We start from the raw sequence: 14005 nt of genomic DNA, 5'->3' as shown, positions 1-14005 counted from the left end.
AAGGATGATTGACATGTTCACTATCAGCCTCAAAAGCAGGGGTGGGAATAGCACAGCTTAAACACTTTCACATCAAGGAGTGAGATATAGGGGAGAAAAAAAAAAAAAAAAAAAAAATCAAGCCACCCCAAAATGTCAGGATAGAAGGTTTGAACTGAGCAGACAATCCCAGCCTCCCAGCCTTGTGTTCAGTGCTCATTTGTCTCGGGATACAACTGAGTTTTCACTCTGGTCTTAAAGCTCCCCAAGAACTCGCCCTCACTGATTTCCACAATCTCCTCTCTCTCTGCCCCACTTCCAACAGGGACCTCAACTGCTGCTGGCTCCCAGCAAAGGGATCTCCATGACCTTTGTAATTCAACACACTCAAAGGCTCAATCCCTTCCCTCTATTCCTGTCCCAACTTTAAAAGCCCTCTTTGTTCCTGCTACAAACCCTGCCCCATGACTGTGGTTTAACTCTTGGGGCACTGCCTCACATACAAAGTGCTTCACAGAGGCATGGCAGGTTCCGACAGCCATGGGACCTATGGAAGAGCTGTGCTGACAATCTGCTGGTGGCTGACAGGATGCAGAATAAGACCCCTTTGACCATCCTCACCCTCATCCTCAATACTATCCACTGCCAAGCAGTGCATGTGGGGACTCTGCCCCACGCTGCTGCAGCAACACTGGGGTGGGAAGGATTCATGGCTCTGTACAGTGCCTGTCCCATTTAGCAGGTTTATTACAATCTGTGCCACAAGCAGGCAGATTTGGGGCCACAAAACAGGAATGGGAGTGAGGAAGGAAGCAGTGGGACCGTGCACTCCCCTCATCACTCCTGCAAGGACCCCTCTGCTCCTGCCCGCAGCTGCAAAGCGCAGACAGCGAGGGATGCCACAGAGCTCCTGCTGCAGCCTGCACGTAGGTGAGAGCACTCCTGACTCTGGCCTGAGCAGGTAAGCTCTGACCCATGCCCGAGCAGCACCCCGTGAATCGGACACCAGCAGAAGCAGGGCCACGGGACCATCCGCGATCTTACACCCTGCACGTGGGTGAGCAGAGGGGATGGGAGATGCAACCAGCCCTCCCTAGCCTAGCAGGATCCCCAGCACAGGAGAAGACAGCGTGGGGCAGGGCTGCTCTGCAGCATCCAAAGATGCTAGCTCTGCGGCTGGGTCAGAGCAGAGCTGCTTTGCAGCACCCCAAAACACCACCTTCACAGCAGACAAGGCAAGCTTGCGCCACAGCACCCCCAAACACCACCTCTGTAGATAGGGTGCTGCAAGGTGGCCCTGCCCCATCCCAAAACACCATTTCCTACCAGCTGCTGCAACTTCCCCTCCACCCCTTACCAGTCTGGTTCTGTTCCTCCCCGCCTCACAGGGAAACTGATGCATGGCATGCTGTCCCTGTCCCGGGGAAAAGGAGCAGATGGGCAGCACCCAGCACTGGGGAGCAGGACAAGGGTGGTGTGGCCCGCATCAGGTTGTCACCCCATCACTGGCCAGCCCCTGGGTGAGAGGTGTCCTTGCTGTAGGGCCAGCACAGTGCGTCCCCACAGGACAGGGCAGCAGGATAGGGTGGGAGGCACTGGGTGTTGAGTGGGAGGGCATCATCACAGCAGCAGCTTCGTGGCATGGAAAGCTCCTGGTCTCTGCACCACTCAGCCTGGCCCAAAGTGCCCCTGCTGCTCCTGCAGGAGGAGCAAGAAATTGCAGTGGTGCCCATCAGTAAATGGGGGGAAAACAGAAGCTTTCTGCCAAACAAACCTCAAGAAAGAAGTCAATCCATTAGCAGCATACAGCAGGTGCATGTAACTCAGCCAAGAAAGGTAACACCACATAGGAACCAAAAAATTAGAGACCCAGAGATTGCATTATAAAACAGAAGAATGCCCTGGCTCCCAAAAGGCTAGTAGGGGGCTGGATCACCACCCATCTACTCTGTAAACAGAGGCTAATGATAAAGATTTGATCATTTAGGCTCCAGTTCAGACATTTCACTAATGCTATTGAAGTTACTCTTTCTCTGTTGCATTTATCATGACCACAATGAGATTAAGTGCCCAGCATTGCCATCCAGTTCACCAGATCTGCCAAATGGGAAAGCAAAGCTCATGCTGAAGATGCACAGCTATCAGGCACTGCTCATCTACAGATCTCCCGGCATCTTCCCCGAGGTTTCTGTCTCCTGGTTGCCTCGCTCCCATCCTCCTGGGGACTGCAGAGCAAACCCTTTCACCCTCCCAGGGACATGCATTCAGGTGGCATTTGCTTTTGTTGCCACACAAAGCATAATGTTACTGCCAATATCCTTGCCCCAGCTCTGCTTCCCAGGGCACAACGTTAGATTAAATTAATTATCCCCTATCGCTTTATAGCATAGTTTTTTCATTTCTCTCTTAACACACATCTGAGACATATCAAGTTTCAGACAAGCTCACTCTAAAGGAAACTCCCCACTCTTTCCTTACAAGGATTTATACAAGCAATACCTTTTCTTTTTGGTACTCCTCATGGAGGTTCACTTAAAGACAGAATTTGACTTTTCTCCCTGTACCACCACTTTGGTCACACCTTTCCCAGGCTCTGGAGAGCAACATTCTCACCACTGCTCACACAGTGCAGCTCCACCAGCAACATTTGAAGTTAGGCTGTAAGGAAGCTTTCAGGGGTGAGATGCCTTTTCCTTCCCAAGAAATGAAGGCAGGCATTTCCTGGTAAACTGCTCCTCCTTGCTTCCAGCCTCTGCTACACGACAGGCCTCTGATAGCAGCTTCCTACCAGAAGCATCACTGCGTTTTGTTCAGTTACTCTACCAGTAAGATAGCGTAGGGAAACAGAATGAGAGAGCTGTTATTGATAATAAATCACTCTTACTGAGCTGCCAGGAAGAGAGATACACAGGAGAAAGGGAGAGGCTATTTCCAATCTGAAGCCTGCTTCCTCCACAAATTCAAGCCACGAAACAGCCCTTCAGCTGCAGGAAACAGGCACGGCAGCCAGAGGAGCACTTTCAGGCTGGCAGCTTGGTGCCACGACTTCTGGCTCTCTCCACCAAGTTTTATCACCTGGCCAGGACAAACCACTGCAAATACCTTTAGAACCCAGACTGGCATTCTCAGGGAGAGGCAGGCCAACCAGCCCAAGACAAAAAGTCTGAGAACATTCCAGTTCCTCAAAGTCTGCTAATATTTTTGGCTCTTGCAGGCTCCTAGAAAATGAATTGAAAGCAAAGCTCAGACCTGTCACTTGATGCCACAAGTGCTTTCTTTTGCTGGCAGCCACAGCAGAGAGGACCTCAGGAATTACCCTTTGTACACTGCTGGCCCAGCTTGACTAATCCCAGCAGTAAGGGAAGCACAGTATGGAAAGGACACAAGTGCCTGCTAACTGTTTTTACTATGCCCTCTCTGCACAGCCACAGAATTGCTGTCTGGCAGCAAGAAAACCCCAGAGCAGTGAGTCCAGACATGCTTCCCCCAGGTTTCAGTTGAACAAATAGTTGGCTCTTGCAAACTATTCTTTACACATCTTCCAGACAGGACAATCTGTACAGCACCGCTGGGCTTGACTATCTTCTCACAATTTAGGGAATGCAGGTAGCAGCGCCCACCAAGGCATATTTTCCTTCTGGACCCAACGATTTTTCATGTCCCTGCTGAAGTCCCCAGCGGTCTTTCAGCAGCGGCACCATTAAGGTTGCTCCTGATGTCCAAAAGGTCACTGGCCATTTTGTCAGAGTGATGCTGCTCAACAAAGTGTCCCCATCTGGCTCCACACAAGCATGCGTGTCCCAGAGCCGCTGAGGCGATGGCAGCAAAGCGCAGCACGTAACCCACACAGTACTTTCCAAACCTCAACGCTGCAGCTCAGCCAGGAGGAAATCTCTCTTGGCTGCCACTCCCTAAATGCTTATTCCAGCATGGACGCCTAACTCCTCCCCAAATCGGGAGCTGATGTGACCCCACTGCCTTTGGGCTTTTCTGATCTTTTGTGCTGCACTTAAAAATGCAGTGTGAGGAGACAAGACAGAAAAATGGGGAGCAGCACTTCAAAGACGACACGGTTATAACTCATCAGGTCACAGCACCCAGGACCTTGAGTCTTAGACAAGGATCTCAGCATGCAAGGTGCTGTATAAATGGAAAAAAAAACACTCTCTGCCCTACAAACCGGCAATCCACGCCCCAACACACATACACACACCGCACAGCTTTATCCACTCAGCCCTGCCACCGCTCCATGATATTTCATAGCACTTCCTGGGGCCTCAGTCTGGAGGAAAGATCAGAAGAAACAGGCTGCACAAATGGGGTCAGAGGGAACTACTGCTTGGCTCAGTGGATTTTGATCACTCTGCCACCGTCCATGCCTGTAACATATTGCAATGCCAACTCTTACACCAAGTGCTGAAGGTCACGTGCGTTAAGAACAGTGCTCGAGCTGATGATCTGAAATTGCCCTCAACATCAGGTATCAGTGTCTCAGCTTCCCCCATGGGAAGGAAGCTCCAGCTGGCAGTGCAGAGCAAGCTGTTCCCCTTCGCGAAGGAAAGGGAACTTTCTTGGGAGCCTGAGGGAGGAAGCACACAGGTATCTGCTGCAGGCAGCTTTCACTTCAGATCCAGGGTCCAACTTTCACCTCCTTGTTTGCTCTCCCTTGGGAACATCAGGATCTAGAGCCCAGGGCACATTTTACAAACAAGTTCAACTCATTTGGGAGCTTTAAGACAGCTGGAACTACAGCACTGGACAGAGATGGGCAGCCCATGCAGGTCTTAAAATCACCCTAGGGCCTGACACAGACACTATGGTGGATTGCAAATGGTGAAAATGGTTTCCAGGAGAATTTCTGAGGCTTTGTACCCTGGTTCAGAGCTGGAAGGAGGGGTCAGAGCTCAGGCAAGCGCCATGACAATTGTGAACGTAGGGCTGTTTGGGCATCCTTTCCCCTCCAGCTTTGCCTGAACATCCTGGTCTCAGATGAATCCTGACCGCAGGCACCACAGCAGCACGCACCATCCTATAACAACCCCACGTCTGACCAGCATCAGTTCAGAGCATCCTCTGAAGGCAGGGCAGACTCCTCCCTCCCTCGTGCTGGGCTGGGGGCAGAGCACTGTAATCCACTGCGAGCACTGACCTTTGGAAGGTGTAATGAGAGAGGTTTACAGCTCACACAGTGATCCATGTCAAGATGGGCAAGCTGTGCTTGCAACCAGCTAGTCCTGTCCCCCTGGCTCACACCCAAGGCTTTAGGCACTTTTCAGAGGACAGGTCAGGTCTCAGTCACACTCATATTACAGCCAGGCTGGAGCCTGACTTCCTGACCCCTTCTCTCCATGCAGCCATATGAATGGCAATGATGTTCCCTGCTTCCTTTAGTACCAGGAGCTGGCCCTATGCCAGCCTCTGGCAAGGGGTCTGCCCAAAAGCAGCTTCAGAATTGCTCAATGCCTCCCTTACCTGCCCAGAGGATGGTCTCAGACCATATCACAGGGCTCATCAGTGTCTGCTCTCCATTAGAGTACAGCTACCCCGCAGCAAGGCAAACCAGCTGTGCAAGATGTACGGTGCGGTACGGGGCCCGGCATCTTTGAAAGATGCAGGCACGGCAGGACCCACTTACATTGATTAACTGAGGATGAGCAAGGGCAGCAGAATGCCATGCTGCCCTCCATGATTCAGTGAGAGGGCTTAGAAGACCGGTTTCCCTCTGGCTGGGCCTGCTCTGTAACTCAAGGCTTCAACCTGAGCAAACAGGAGCTGCCTGAGCTGGACAAAGTACCACAGCCACTCGCCCTGAAGCTGCTCCCTGGGGAGGACGGCTGCAGGGGCCAGTGGGGCACAGAGCCCACGGCAGGAGGGGGCCAGGGCTGCAGTGGGATGCACAGCTGGCCCAGCGCCACCGCACAGGCTGCCGAAAGCTCGAGTTGCCATGGCAATCCCCCCAGCGCACCCTGCTGCCCCCCTCCTTTGTCTCTGCTCACCCAAGCCTTGCTGTCCCCTCCCCACCATCCCACACACCAAACCTCCATACGGCACATGAAAGCCTAAATGTGCTCCAAAAAAAAACCCAAGGAAGAAGGGAGGCAGGCAGCCCCCACAAGCCCCCATCCCAGCCCGCTGGGTGGGCACGGTGCTCAGGCCAGACCCAGGCACATTGCCCCACCTGGGTGACAACATCCCCATGGTGACATGCAGCCCCTGCCCAGCCTCCCGCTGTCGCCAGCAGCACAACGTGTGGCTTTCTGCACATCAGAAAGCCCCCTGCAGCTCCTTCTACCTTGTGGCAGCACCAGGTTTGATGGAAACAGAGGTCCCAGGTTCTTCTCGCCACAGCCCAGCAGAGGTCTCTAGGGCAGCCAAGTCTCTGCTTTCCAGTCCAGCCCATTTCCACTTTAGGCAGTTCTGTTCTGCTGCACTTAACCTTGCTGTGGCTTGAACAGGAGACAAGATCCTGATTCGCTTCCTGTCCTAAAAACTGTTGTCTACTGTTGCTATGTGCTGTTAAATGGTTACTCAACCCAGCGTGCAAGCAGAGCTCCTCTCTGACACAGGCACAAGATGCAAGGAAAGACAAAGGACCCTGCTGAGCCACATTCAGGTGTGATACCTGCCCGTATCTTTAGATGAATTCATTTAGTGACCTGACAAGATGGATAAAACAAAACTTCTAAAAGCTCTGCTTCCCTCACTGCTACTCCTCCCTCCTCTGCCCTTCCCTATATCACGTAGGGCCCACCACAACGGGTTACATCACTTGAGGGTTATAGCAGAAGCTAGCAAAGCCTCGGTCCTCATCCAGGATGAGTCATGGAGCTCAGGAGAACATGCAACTTCCTTTTGATACCATCAAACAAGTCTTACACAGGCTAAAAATAAAGATGGGCCAGAACTACAGAGCTACATCTTGCCTCAACACAGAACTCGGCAGAGCTCAGTGCTAACCTCAGCTTGGCTGAAATACATGACAACAATCACCTGAGCAGGTGGAAACCAGAAAGGGCAGAGGGGCTGAAAAGCCTTGTGTGTGCAGATAAGGGAGAGGCCTGGAGGCCTCACTGTGTGCTGTGCTAGTTTGGAGGATGTCAGCAGCAGATGCTGTGCAGCCACCCAGCCATGAAGAGAAGGTCAGAGCCCTGCTCTCATGGGTCTTGGAGCATTTCCACACCCAAAGCCTTCACGGAAAACTGCATTTGCTGCTGGATGCATCCATCCTGGGCATTCTGGGCACCACAGCACAAGAAGGACATTAAACTGTTGGAGAGTGTCCAGAGGAGGGCAACGAAGATGGTGAAGGGTCTAGAGGGGAAGATGTATGAGGAGCGGCTGAGGTCACTTGGCCTGTTCAGCCTGGAGAAGAGGAGGCTGAGGGGGGACCTCATTGCAGTCTACAACTTCCTCGCGAGGGGGAGTGGAGGGGCAGGTGACCTCTTCTCCGTTATCACCAGTGACAGGACCTGCGGGAACGGTGTTAAGCTGAGGCAGGGGAAGTTTAGGCTGGACATCAGGAAGAGGTTCTTCACCGAGAGGGTGGTCGCACACTGGAACAGGCTCCCCAGGGACGTAGTCACTGCACCAACCCTGTCTGAATTTAAAAAGCGATTGGACTGTGCACTTAGTCACATGGTCTAAACTTTTGGGCAGACCTGTGCGGTGCCAGGAGTTGGACTTGATCCTTATGGGTCCCTTCCAACTCAGGATATTCTATGATTCTATGATCCAAGGTGACAGGAACTGACTGCTGTGAACGAGAGATGCTAAGTTTTTGGCAGGCAAAGGGTGGAAAGCTGATGGTTTGCAGGCACGCAGTGTGTGGGCACCCACAAAGCAAGGTCCAAAGGGTGCTTGGCATGAGGCTGAAAAAAGGAAGGTCACACCTACATCTGATATGGAAAGGATTTGGCTTAGACACTTTAGGTAAGTGAGGAATTCAAAGTTCTTCCCAATCCCCAGCACACTATCCCCCTGCAAAACCTTTACACTCTAGCATACAGGACTCTTGCATAGCAGGATTGCACACAAATAGGAACTCGGGGAAATCGGCAATATTTGGAGGCCTAAAATTAGCCCCAGCAGATGATCCTCTGCTCCATTCTTGGGAGCAGTGAGAACTGAACAAGGATCCAGCTGTCCCAACACTCCCAAGAACAGGATCTTTGAATGCCCACCCTACTTGCAGCAGAGATGGTAGGGCAAAGAGGGGATTCTTTGCATAACTCCAGTGCCAATACTCATGAGGAACCCAGGGCCCCATCCCTGAAGGGGGAGCAGCATTTCCTTGAGGTTTCCTGTGTAAAGAGGACCTACTGGTAAGACTAAGGGACAATGGCAGCCTAAGCATGCTAAGAGCAGGCTGACTGATGCTAGGCTGACCACTTTCTGCTGAACATCTAACCCCGGCTTTATTAGCTCTGAGTTTGACAGCAGGGCATCGCATCCCCTTCCTGATGGGGGCACTGCAAATCTATCCAAGGGTCTGCCAGCTGTACCAGACTACTGCCAGCTGCACTCACCTGAGCTAACAAAATTAATTCAGCCCAAACGTAAACTCACTGATATCATCTGGGTTAGGTGATATCCAAGCCACAGAAAACAGGTTCATGCTACGACCAGGTACTGGGAGAAGTTGTTGCATTACACATACACGGGAGGTTTGCCATCTTGGGAAGTATCAAACTATTTGGTCAGCAGATAGAAAATAAAAAGTGGATCCAACGTGGTGATCCTTGCGTTAAAATGCCTCTTGTCACAAGGCAGGTAAGCCCTGAGAGAGTATTGTGAGCTTGGTGGATGGGGATCTGCAAGCAGCCCCAGCAAAACACACCTCTTCTCTGGTCGTAGCCACATAATACATCTCCTTTCCATCATTAAGAAAGATGTAGGATCCCAGCAAGGAGCAGGCATTAGTGACTGCCACACCTCAGCTGGATAAAGGGGCTGCTCTGCTGCTACCACACCATGTGACAGGGAGTTTGCATGAAGGACTCCTTCCTTCCCTCCTTTTAACTTCCCAGGTGAATCTACCCCTGCCTCACTGCCTGCGGGTTCCACCTCAGCATCAGGCTGAAGGAAATGGGAAAGAAAAGATGGCCTGAGGCCCAGCCTCCACTTGTCTCTGGCCTGGCCCCAACCTTCCTTGGCAGACACTGAGAGGAAGAGCCGCACAGCCTGGGCAGTCACATGCGCTGAACGGCGGCTTCCCCACGAAACCTCTCCTGGCCAAACTGCACCTGAGCTCTGGGCCAAGAGAGAGCCTTGCTGCGGTTCTCCAAAAACCAAAGTACAGGTGAAGGCTCCCTTCCCAAAGACCTTCGCATTTCTGGTCAGTGGCAATACCAAGACTACTAGTCCTCCTGAAACACTTCACTGATACGCCATGGCTGAGAGCCAGGCTCCCTCCTAGAAGTACAAAGTCTCGGGAAAACACAGGCAGAGCTCAACTGGTTCTGACAGAAAGCAGGATCATGCCTCTAGTGAACTCTGGGTGAAGCCTTAGCTCTGTTTTTTCAAATGAAGGACAGCAAGCAGCAGAGCAGCAGCTGGGAAATCCTCCTGCTCAATACTGCTGGTGGACAGAAGGACAAGCTCAGTGAGCACCACAGACAGCAAGTTCTCAAGGGTTTAAAATACACCACCCTTGAGCTTCCAACTGCGTGCAGTGTTCAGCAGTCTTAGCAGCACAGGTGACACCCACCCAGGCTCCCTCAGCCACCCTGCCGGCCTGGGCAGTGTGAGCAGCTCCGTGACACCTGCTGTACTGAGCTGTCCCCAAGGACCAAGGGGAGGCAGGAGGAAAGCACGGCGTTCCTGGCCTTCCTCAAACTGTCCTGAAGAAGGAAGAGAAACCAGTAACGATCAAATGAGTGCTAACCTGGGCATAGGACTGAAGCAGACAGGAAAGGCAGCTCTCAGCACCTGCAGCATGATCTTGGGGCTGCTTGTTCTGGCTGCATTGGGTCACCTGGAAAGACAAGTGCACAGTGCAGAGATACACATTAAGCTCAGCTGAGAAATAACCTGCCCACACAAGATGACCTCCCTGATGCTGGCCGGTCAGTGATTGCTCATATCCCAAGCCAAGCAGTTTTATGGCCTGCACACAGCTCCAAGGGACCACAAGCATCCCCAGCATCATGAAGACCCCACAGTATCTCCTACCTGTGCTAAAGCCACCCCTCCAGCTACAACCTTCCCCTGTGGTTCCAGTTATCACCCTGTATGACTCCAGGTAGACGTGGTTGTTTCCCCCAGGAAGCCAGAGCTGGATCCAAGAGACAGCTGCTGAGGTTGCTGCCACTGTTCCCCTTCCCCAAATTCAGGGGGAAGCCTTGACTTTGCTCCTCCCTACCCTCCGCAGCCGTGCTTTGCTTCACCACACGGGCGCTGCCTGTGCGTCCGTGGGCACGCCAGGATATGGTTTAGTGATAAGCACAGCTTCTTGCTGTGCTCTCCCCAGGCTGCCTACCAAACCTCATGGCAGAGCCAAGGCAGGAAAGGCCAAACGCTGCTGCGAGGGAACTCGGAGCTCTCAGCAACCCAAAGAGACCCAGTCAAACCCAACGCTGTAGTGTTTCCCAGGCTACAGCAAAGGGGGAAAGCAACAACTGCTTTATAGAAATCTCCACGAGGTCAGCCAAAACTGTCACAAAGGTATTGTTTAAGACTCCTCCCTGGGCTCCCAGCGCTGCGATTACAGACTACCAGAGATAGCGCTGCGCAGAAGCTATGTCCTTGAAAACCAGGACAGTACCAGCCTCCCCAAAACCTGGCCTCACACTCCCCTAGCTACTAGGATGATCAGCAAAAGCTGGCTGGGTGCAGTCCCTGCTCCCCAGCCAGCCCTCTCGCGCTGGGCACCACTCTGAAGCGACACCAGCAGCCTGAATAATGGCAGCCGAGCAGCCGCGCTCTGCTCTACAGGAGCAGCAGTACAGGCTCAGCCTTTGCACCGTGACACAGATAGGCACCTACACACCAGCTTCCCGCTGCACTGGTCCATAAAACGACCGTGAAGGCACCCAGAAAGCTTCTGCTTGATGTTACCTGCTTGATGTTAGGTCAACCCACACCAGCATCCCAGGAGAGACGTCACCGGGATGCTGTGCTGCTGGTCACCAAGTCACCAGGACTATGGTTTCAGAGAGCTTACATACATACCAAGCCCCACTAAGAGCAACTTGTGTGTGCGTATAAATATATATGTTTGTATATACATTTAAAAGCCTCCATTGATTCCCTGCTCTACCACACTGCCTTTCAGGGAAGGTTGTGAGTGTGAGCATGCCTGTGACAAGAATTGCCTCGGACACAGCTGAAGTGCTGCCACCCACATACTGCCATAGCACAGGAAGCAAGAGCAACCTGTCCGATAGGGACTGGCAAAAACCCTTCCCAGGAAGGCAGCAATTACCCCCCGTGGGCTGAGGCCAGGAGATCTGGATTATCACTTCAGCTCCTGCACAAAGGGCTTTGCATCTTTGTTAACTTCCAACAACAATCACAGTGTTGGCATCAGCCCAGGCCCAGGACATGCGTTCATTACTAAAAAGCACTTCCAGCTGAATCGCTGACTGTACTTCTTGCAGCGCACAGGACTTCTCTGTAGGCTTCCATCCAAGTGCTGTTCTGCCACCGCACTGCTTGGCTGGGGGTGGTCCAGGCCACCAGGCAGGCGGCTCTGGCTGCAGACCACTGGCCTGTCCTGCAGCTCTCTGAAATGCAGAGCACGCGAACTCAGCTGCTGTTCACACAGGATTCACAATCAGATGGGGACAGTGACAGAAACGGGGGGAAAATTAATTGGCAGCTAAACATTGGCGAGGCCAAGAAAAGGAGACCATGAAGGAGAGGAGCAAAGAGAGGACAAAGATGTGCAAGGCAGCTTCCAGTCAAAGAAAACAGTTTTTAGAGCAAACCTTAAATTTTGTGAGACACGGTTCTCTGGAGGTTATAGCAACCTGGCTCACTTACCCATGAGCACAAGAGAAATGGAAAAACAAACTAAAAGCTGCTCAGAGAAGACGGCTGCAGGAAGCAGAGCTGCCAGGTGCTGCAAACAGGAGAACAGACCAGAAACGTGCAGCTGTTACCTGGGTGCAGGGACCCACGTGCTGGAGGGAGGGGGTCCCAGCTGTGATGTGAGATGAAAAGAAATCAGGCAAAACCTCCAAGAGAAGATTTTCACTGCAGAATCACCCACAATGACATCCTCCACAAGCCATCTGTTAACATACAAATGACTCCCTTTGGGATTTCACCCATGTTGCCCTTCACACCTGTCCTGCTTCAAACCTGACTCATTAATTCCTCCAGCCAGGGAAGTCTTCGATAACTTGATCACAGCTATGCTGACAGTCCTCTTGGAATACCATTTTTCTAAGCCATACAGCTTAATTTCCCTTTACACCTGCTGTCACATACATAGGGATGACATGTTTTCTCGTTCTGTACCCAGAAAGAATCCTGCCCCCCGGCACTGTGGATTTCCACACAGTGTGTGACAATGACACCAAATCTAGCACTAAAAGGGGACAAGCATGGAGAAGCATGGAGCAGTAAGGGCAGGTACAGGGCTGGGGAAGCGTCAGGAGTCTAGGAAAATCAATTTTCAGGAGCCAGATCAATACCCACCCCCCAAAACCATCCTCAGGCTCAGGAGGAAAACCTGAAAAAAATAAAAAATAAGCCTGGGTGTCTCTGCCCTTTGCTATGCAGAAACATGCCAGGACTAAACACTGATGCTGGACAAAAAGGAGGAAGACAGCAGTGTAGATGTGCCTCCCCACCCTCCGAGGCCAGCTGAACCCAGTGAGGGAGCTTCCTCCCCTCTCCTCGAGCCCAGGAGGGAGCAAGACCTGAAAACGCCGAGGGAACAGGGATGGGGAAAGCTCAGCACGTACCAGTGGGAGTGAACACCGCCTGGGTGCTTCACTCAGCTGCAAGGAAGCTGCCAGGACAGAACAGCAAACCCTAACAGTAAAATCAAAGCACCATGTTACTCCACATGGTCTGCCCCTACAGCAGCAGGGCCGAGCTCCCTGGCGAGCCGTGCCTCCACCAGCAGGCCCCCAAAACCCGGTACCCGAACAGCACCAACCGCGCAGGGGCGATGGCCACCGGGCTGCATGCCAGGAGCCGTAGTCCCGAGGCGGCCCCGCACCTCGCTCACACCAGCGCCACTCTGCCTACCAGGGTGAAACGGGGACAGCAGCGGGGCTTGGCCGGGCGACACTTCGCCCTGAAACCCTCGGGGAGGGGTTCTCCCTAGCCCCCTTGTCCCCAAACTCCCTGTCCCCTAAACCCTCGGGGAAGGCTTCTCCCTATACCCTTTGTTCCTAAACCCCTTGTCCTTAACCCCCCTGTCCCCAGACCGCCCGGTCACCGCGTGCACCCAGCCCCTACCGTCCCCTATCGGTAGCTCCGCATGCCCCCCACCCCCGGCAGACATTGGGCTCCCGCCCCCAGGTACGAAGCCCCCCGAACGTTCTGGAACTGGAGCGGAGGGGGATTAACCCCTTCGGTGCCGGCCCGGACCCACCAACGCCGCTGCCGCAGCCCCAACTCCGGGCGTTCCTTCCGGGTGCGCCTCAGGGCCACGCCCCCCAGCTGCCTCCGCGCCGCTGATTGGTGAGCCGGGCGGAGGGCGGTGCGTGGAGAGGGGAGAGGTGAGCGGACGAGGCCAATGGGAGAGCGCGGGGGCAGTGACGCGAGGAGCACGGAGCCCGCCCCCTCCACGTGCGGGTGTGTGATGACAGCGGGGAAGGGGCAGCCCCTCGCTGGGAGGGTTCTCATTGGCTGGCGGAGGAAGAGGCGGGGCCTGACTCTGCGCTGGGGGGGAACAAGGGGGGGGGGGGGGGCGCTGCCGTCGCCGTGACCCCTAACTCCTGACTCGGCCCCACGGACCTGGCCCCATGGACACTCACCCCACGGATACCTACACCATGGACACAGCGTGTCCTGACCCCACAAGTTTGGTCTCCTGCCCTACAGACCCCCAGCCCCACAGACACCCACC

The 14005-nt window shown here is 53.5% G+C and overlaps 1 protein-coding gene across 1 annotated transcript in view; it reads right to left on the bottom strand.

The window, feature by feature from the left end:
- LOC121063000 (protein FAM214B-like) overlaps positions 1-13569 on the bottom strand; it is a 64236-nt gene extending 50667 nt beyond the window's left edge. The window contains exons 1-3 of the mRNA XM_040543317.1: positions 13393-13569; positions 12081-12212; positions 9863-9952 (exon numbers count right to left, since the gene is read on the bottom strand). The gene's annotated coding sequence lies outside the window, so the exon portion shown is untranslated. The remainder of the gene's footprint in view (positions 1-9862; positions 9953-12080; positions 12213-13392) is intronic.
- Positions 13570-14005: the final 436 nt, after the last annotated feature.

Source organism: Cygnus olor, assembly GCF_009769625.2.
Source record: "Cygnus olor isolate bCygOlo1 chromosome W unlocalized genomic scaffold, bCygOlo1.pri.v2 SUPER_W6, whole genome shotgun sequence".
Taxonomy (NCBI): domain Eukaryota; kingdom Metazoa; phylum Chordata; class Aves; order Anseriformes; family Anatidae; genus Cygnus; species Cygnus olor.
This window is presented reverse-complemented; position numbering and strand designations above follow the sequence as displayed.